The 7,334-nt window shown below is 39.0% G+C and overlaps 1 protein-coding gene across 4 annotated transcripts in view; it reads left to right on the top strand.

The window, feature by feature from the left end:
- Positions 1-546: 546 nt before the first annotated feature.
- Socs6 (suppressor of cytokine signaling 6) overlaps positions 547-7,334 on the top strand; it is a 27,851-nt gene continuing 21,063 nt past the window's right edge. Inside the window, exons 1-2 of one of the 4 annotated variants that reach the window (XM_010607879.2) lie at positions 547-727; positions 4,616-4,746. The gene's annotated coding sequence lies outside the window, so the exon portion shown is untranslated. Of the gene's footprint in view, positions 728-3,999; positions 4,103-4,612; positions 4,747-7,334 lie in introns of those variants that run through there. The other 3 variants (XM_010607820.2, XM_019205526.2, XM_010607943.3) reach the window with 3 other exon arrangements.

Below are 7,334 nucleotides of genomic sequence, written 5' to 3'. Positions count from 1 at the left end.
AATTAAAGTCATCCCACAGCTGCCAAATGGGTATATATATATTTTAAAATTATCAGAGTAATACTGCTGGGAATGAACAGAATTCTTGTAATTCACGTTTAATAGAGTTACAAGTTTGCATAAGAGAGATCTACTGACATTTATTAATGCAAAATTTGTACCATCTGAAATAATGAATTTTTTACCCTTCCTTTTTTAAAATTTATTTTAATACTCCCATTTTATTACCCCCTGAATGAAGTTGTCTCTTCCTTTAAAAAGGAGATTTCTTTCATGTGACTCGTCTGAAATCATGGAACAATTCTATGAAGAAAAATTTAACCTGAAGTTTAACAATGCAGTCATGTGGCTGCATTTTACCACAGCTCTGCTTCTTTTTCCTTCTCAACTGGACTCAGTAGAGGTATAGACCTTTTTAGTTCATCAGTGTGAGAACAAAGCTAAGAGGGGGAATTCAGGCTCACTCCAAGACTCTCTCCTGGATCTTGGTGTGCTATTTGCTATCTCTGGCGAGGTGGGTGGACAGCATCGCCGGGAGGTCGCGTGGGGGCGACGCTTCAAAGTGCCGCCCCGGACCCAGGCTGCTGTGCGCGCGAAGGTGCTGAGCTGCTGCACCGGAATCTGCCGGTGTGGACGTGGGGAATAAGGAGCTCACTGGAAATTAAACCGCCCCTGGAACCGAGGCAGGCCTTCCTTTGCAGTTTGCTCCAGGAGTTGACAACTTCAGGTACACCATTGTGGCTCTTGTTATCGCAGAAGTGTGGACATTTCTCACGGGCAGGTCTTGGCACAAAACTTGTGTGTAGCAGTATGTGTGCCAACTTAACGATTAGTCAGAATCTCAAATTTGGGATTCCTATCCTTTCCCTATTTTAGGGAATTAGGGACCAGTGGGGATTCAGATTTGGTGGCAGTCAGGTTTCTGGTGGTGAAATATGTAATGTTGACTTCAGCAAATATTTCTTGAAGGTGTAAGGTAACATCCTACTGTGCATGAAGCCCGAGTACATACTAATTACAGTAATACCGTAAATTGAGACATGAAACGCTTCCTAAATGCGTTTTTAATTTACTGTATTCCTTGGAATGAAGATAGATTTGTGACCGAACAAAAGTAAACTTCCGTCTGCTTCAAGGTGAAATGTGTGACATATTCTCTATCGTAGGCAGCAGTTTACCCTGATTTATTTTTTAACTCACTGAACACCCACAACATGTAATCCATTTAGCTTACTTGAGTGAATGAACTTTAAATGGAATATTTAGTGGTGTGAGGAGTCAGTGTTATTTAAAAATATGAATGGCATTGTTTACCAGGTTTCACACAAAACCTAGAAAACGATTTCCTGGTTCACTCTTAATTTTTCCTCAGTCCTACATGAATGGATGTGGAAGGTTCAGGATCCATACCTGCTGCTAAGAAAATAGATGGCTTTACCACCTCCTCCGACCCCCCTCAGATTCTTGTCTTGGAGGTCGCAGTCTCAGGGACAGTGGATTTGATAGGATTGTTAGAAAAAAGTATTATCTAGAGTTTTCAGGGGCTTTCCATTTTTTGGCCTGGGTAAGGATCAGCCAGGTTGTTCGCCTGAACTTTTGACTTTTTTTCTATTCCACTCAATTTCTCTTGAAAAAAAATTTTTTTATTACTTTTTAAAAATAGCTTCTAAATTGGTGTCAAGTACCTGGCCTTCCCCTTTGCCTTATTACAGTGGAAGATTGGTAGGCGTTGAACACTGCCTCCTACCCAGGGCACACCTTCAGGGTTTCATCTGACTACCCTTCCTTGTTAGGCCACCTGGAGGGAGTGGCAAGGAAGGGATTTGGGTGCCAGCCGCAGTTCTGGGTGGTGTGTGGAAAAGCTTTGCTGTAGTGTCTGGATTTTTGGTCGTTTTGCCTTCCCATATTTTTCTCCAGTCTTGGTGTAGAATTGAAACCAGTTTAATGGCTCTTTTCTTAGAGAACAGAATGATGAGTTTTAAGACTGTCTTGTGGAACTTCTCAGCCAAAACTGTACTAGTTTTCTCAAATGTGGTCATTTTCAGGAAACATTGTGTTACTGATAGTAACTCATAGATACTGATAGTTGTTCATAGAAGTAATTGTATGGTTTTATTTAAAAGTCAGGATATAGTATGTAAAAGGGGAATGTTATATGTCTGTTTTTCAATTTTTTGGAATTACTGTTACTCTCAAAAATATACTGTGATGAGAAACAGGATGATATGAACACATGCATTGGAAGTATGAAGCCAAATACTGCATGTTATTTTTACTCCACTGTAGCTGATAGATGTGTATTCATCTTGTTTCAATGCTCTCGTAAAGGGTGAGTAAGTGAATGACCTGTCCTAGAGCTAAGATAACTTTTCTGTTTGTTGCATCCTTTATGGAAAGTGAATTTTGTTTATTTCATTTAAGAGAAATCCTCTTCCTTGACCTCTTCATTTCTAGAAATGGCACTTCTGTCTGTGGTGTCTGGATATTTTTGTAAAAGTACTTTGATAAAGAAGAAATTTCAAATACCTATATGTCATAAAAAGGGGAAATTTACTTTCTCATGAGCAGGTTAAAGTAATTGTCCAGGTATTAAAAGAGAAACATAAGTGCTTTGTATTTTATATTGTATTGATAGTGAAATTGTCTTAATGTTTTTGTGTGAAATTCACTATGTGGTTTGGTGTGTTAGTTTAGTTATTACATTGAATCCTTCAGGACTTGGCAGGGTTTACTTAAACTAACTACAGGGTCTTCATCGATGATCCACACAAATGTCAAATTTTCCTTACTGCAGTAATTGATTTTAGGTTGTTATTGGTCTTGTCAATATTTTGGGAAAGCCATTTAAGATTTCTGTTACCATGTTGTACACAGAATACATTTGGGAGCTGTTAGCACAGTATCCTTTTATGAGCTATGTTAGCTTGGATAAGTTTTAGATCCCCTCTGGATCTTATTCCTCATATGGGCTAAAGGAGGGGACAGAAGTCTATCTCGGAGTTATAGTGTGTTATGTATTTTAAGTAAAATCCCAACTCTTTTCTAACAAGATTTCTGTCTAGTTTTGTACCTTTTCTTGAACAACCTTTTCTGCTTTCCCAACTTTGACACGGTAGTTCCATTCTCCTACTGTGTCCTTCAGAGGCTCTTTGTGTGATTCTTAGATCTTAATGCCAGTGTCATCACCTAAGAGAATTCTTCCTTGACTACCTTTTGTCCTTTAATACCTTTGTATTACTTTTTGTCCTTTTATAGTCACCAGTAATCAATGTGTTTATTTCCTTCATACCATTTATTGTTGTCTGTAATTATTATGTTTACTTGGGTCTGGTCAGTCTTCTCTCATGCACGTTTTTGAGGACAGGATGCCTGCCACGGTTAGACTTACCCTTTGTGACCACGCCACATACCATGAACATTGTTGTCTGTAATTATTATGTTTACTTGGGTCTGGTCAGTCTTCTCTCATGCACGTTTTTTGAGGACAGGATGCCTGCCACGGTTAGACTTACCCTTTGTGACCACGCCACATACCATGAAGTGTGGCCACTGAATAGGGATCTGGTATACAAAAAGTGTACATAGTTTTTGTGTTATTTTCCATACGTTAAGGGTAAAGACATACTGTTTATGTCTTAGAAAGCTGTTGGTGTTTCGTGTTGTTTACTTATTCCTGTCTGAGCCGATCTGCTCAGCTGAATAAATCATAGCACTGGTAAAACCTAAGGCCTTATAACAACATGGCCCACACACAGCCTCACACAGTGAGAACTTTCTGTGGAGCCGTAGTATGTGTTGAGTTGACTCCTGGATCCAACTGACTTACAATACAGATGCACAAATCTTAACCACTTCTGAAAATGTAGTTATTTTCAGTGTGTGAAAAGTAACTATTCCAAAGCACTTTTTCTTTCGTAGCTTAGTAAAATCAAACCTCAGTTACCTGGCATCTCCTTGCATTCTCAGTTTTCTGACAGGAATCAAGCAAGAAGGAAGAACTGGTTTGGAATGTAACAAACCAGAGACCTAGAAGATTTTCTTTGCAACAGAGGAGATGGAGATTTAGATTTACATTTGAATTTCAACAGTTCAATTGTATAAGGTAGATTTTTTAAAAATTAGACATTATTTTACATGGTTCATATGTAAAATAACAGAGTTGGTGTAAAAAAGTGAGATACTGCATGTAAATATTAGTTCGGTGCATGGAATATTACAAGTGCTAATAGTGATAATTATTTTAAAATATGATTAATATGTAAAATGTGTAAGCCTTGGTTTTTCTTGTTAAGGAAGCCCAGTGTGAGGAAAGGGTTGAGACCAAAGTGACAATAAAACTAACAGAAAAGAGGTGTAAGCAGTGGTGTAGGCTGTCAGGATGGGGAAGATTGCATGTGAGCTCTGAGTGCTGTTGGGAGCTTAGCTGGGAGGTCACTGCAGTCAGCTTGAGCTTGAAGGCTTTGTCATTCTTCAATACCCTGTGTTCATGTGATTTGTGACTTGATACTCTGTATCATTTTTCATAGCCATCACCCTAAAGTATTTTCTTAGAGTTTATTGAAAGAACACCTCCTTTGGAAACTGTGGAGTGACAAATTTTCCATTTTTCCAGCAGCAGATTCGCAAGTTGGAGAGAAGAAAGGAAAAAAGGATAGGATATCTCTGAAGGCCTGGAAGGCAAACAGTGATGAGAGAACATCAGTAAACCTCAACGGTATCACTATGACATCTGGAATTTTCTAGCAGGTAAATTTAGTTATTTGGAGAAATAGTCATCTATATGCAGCAGTTTATGACAGTGTGAGATTATATTTAATATATGCAGGTGCTTAAAATACCTCTTTTAAGTAGACAAAAGATGTGGCTCCTATTAAAACTTTACTCAAAAAATTTTTAATAATTGTTGGCCTTTAGAATATCCAGACCAGGTAATTTGCTAAGTGCTTCAGAGAGCCAGTTATTTGGTGCCTCTTGCAGTTGTATTTGTAGTGATCATTAACATGTTGGATGGTTGATGCAGCAGGATAAATGTATTTAAAGTAAGGTGATTTCTTTTTAGTAGACTTATAACTTTGTATGTTCGTTTCATTGTATAAATTTTGTTTTGATTATAAAATTAAGGTGTTATTAAGGCTTAATTTTTTAATTGAAATATTAACTCCTTTGACAGTAGTCATTTTTGTCTTTAAGCATTGCTTTTAAAGTTGTTGAAAAGAAATAATATAGCCGGGGATTTAGCTTAGCACTTCGGTGGCCTGCCTTGCATGTGCAAGGACCCGAGTTCAATCCCCGGTACCGAAAAAGAAAAAAGAAATAACATTGCTGGGCGTGGTGGTGCACACCTGTAATCCCAGCACTTGGGAGGCTGAGGCAGGAGGATCGCTGTGAGTTCGAGACCAGCCTGGGCTACATAGTGAGTTCCAAGTCAGTCTCAACTACGTAGTGAGACCCTGTCTCAAAAAAACAAACAAAAAAAAGAGCAATAGCTTTTAGGGAATATCATTGTTACCAATTATCGCGGACTGGCAGAATTTTATTAGGATTTTAGTGGCTTTATGCATTTGTAAAATTGGTGCTACTTAAAGCTAGAAGGAACCTGACTTTACAACTCATCTTCATCCATCCACAGATGATAAAGAAATTTTGATGAGTACTTCTATAATTTGTCCAAAGTCACACATCACATTATTAGCACATTTTAGAATGGGATCCAGTATATGCAGAACTTCTTGCATTGATGCCAGCTATTTTAATTTTGGGAGCTGGGCATTTGGATTGTGTCTTCATGGAGAAGTTTGCAGTGGAACTGGCTTTTGGAGGGTGGCCTGTGTCTGTTTGGGGAGAACAGAAGGAACAGTATCTAAAACAAGGAGCCTGTGCCATCAACCTGGTGATTCTTTTATTCTCTTTCCTAAGTGGGGTGCCTTGTTTTCAGTTTTTGGTGTACTTTCTTAAATATATATTTTAAAAAATTTTTTAAGTTCCTGATAAAGGAGATATTTTTTTCTCACCTGGTGTGTCAGAAAATGTCGTGTACCAAGTGTTTGATTTCTAGTTGGTCTGTGTCTATAAATTTAGGTTAATGTTTTAGTCAGTGGTTATTCTGCAGTGACAGATTAACCTTGATATCTCAATGTGTAAATAAAAAGGCCTATTTCTTACTTTCATAAAGTCTGCAGTGGACTGGGCTTCTCATGGCTTATATTGCTCCTTTGCAGAGTACTGATATGTTACAGCTGAAACCCCTTTGGCTAGTACTAGTCATGAGGGCTTTAGGCATGCCAGGAAGTCTGGGCCATCTCAAGGAGGGTCACTAAGCTATAACTGGGCTTTACAGTTGAAGATACATTTGTCTTGGAATTTTGTCCAGCTTTCAGTGTTGCTATTGAGCCAGGTACTCCCTGCTTCCCAGGTAATTGTATGTCTTTATTTTCTTCCCTTTCCTTTTCTTTTTCCTATCTGAAGCTGTTCCTTGACTATATAGGAATGCCTCTTTGCCAATTGATCTATTTTTTTGTTGTTGTTTTTTGTTTAGTTTTTCAATTTTTCATGTTATTTTTGATGGGTTAGATTTCTCCAACTTTTTCTTTATTGAAGGTTTAATTCTGGCAGTGCATTTTTTATTTTTTTTGCTATTCTCCCAATTTTCTCCTTTCTCTGCTTTAAAAAAATAGTAATAGTCTGGGGGCCAAATATTTAACTCAGTGGTTCTTCCGCCTGCCTCACAAGCACAAGGTCCTGAGTTCGATCCCTGGTATCATTAAAAAAAAGTCTGGCTCCTTTAAGAGTTGTGATACCTTTTCTCAGGCTTGCTTTTGTTATCTTCCCTTCCAGAAGTCTTGGATCTTATTCTGTTTCATTTCATTTTTGTATTGCTATGAATCAAATTCAGGGCCTGGTGCTAGGCAAGTGCTCCACCAGTTAGCTATACTGTACCTTCAGTCCAGGCTTGGAATTTAGGGACCTCCAGTTATCGTTGGCTGTAATGGCTTTGTCCAAGTTTCATTGTCTCCAATATTTTGAGAGAATAGTGGAGAGTAAGATGTGTGTCTTTAATAAGGAGCTCACGCAAAGCTAGGTAGTTCAGCCTGCGCTTGCCTGCCTGCCTACCTACCTGCCTACCTGCCTTCCTGCCTTCCTGTCTTCCGGCCTCCCTGCTTCCCTCCCTCCCTCTCTCCCTCCCTCCCTCCTTTCCTTCCTTCTTTCCTTCCTCCCTCCCCTCCCCTCCCTCCCTTCCTCCCTCCTCCCTCCCTTTCCCTTTTCCTTCTCCTTCTGCTTCCCCTTCCCCTTCCCACCTCCTCCTCCTTCTTTCTTTCTCTTTCCTTCCTTCCTGG

The sequence above is a fragment of the Fukomys damarensis genome, unplaced genomic scaffold (assembly GCF_012274545.1).
Source record: "Fukomys damarensis isolate Sample0158 unplaced genomic scaffold, DMR_v1.0_HiC HiC_scaffold_30, whole genome shotgun sequence".
Taxonomy (NCBI): Eukaryota; Metazoa; Chordata; class Mammalia; order Rodentia; family Bathyergidae; genus Fukomys; species Fukomys damarensis.
This window is presented reverse-complemented; position numbering and strand designations above follow the sequence as displayed.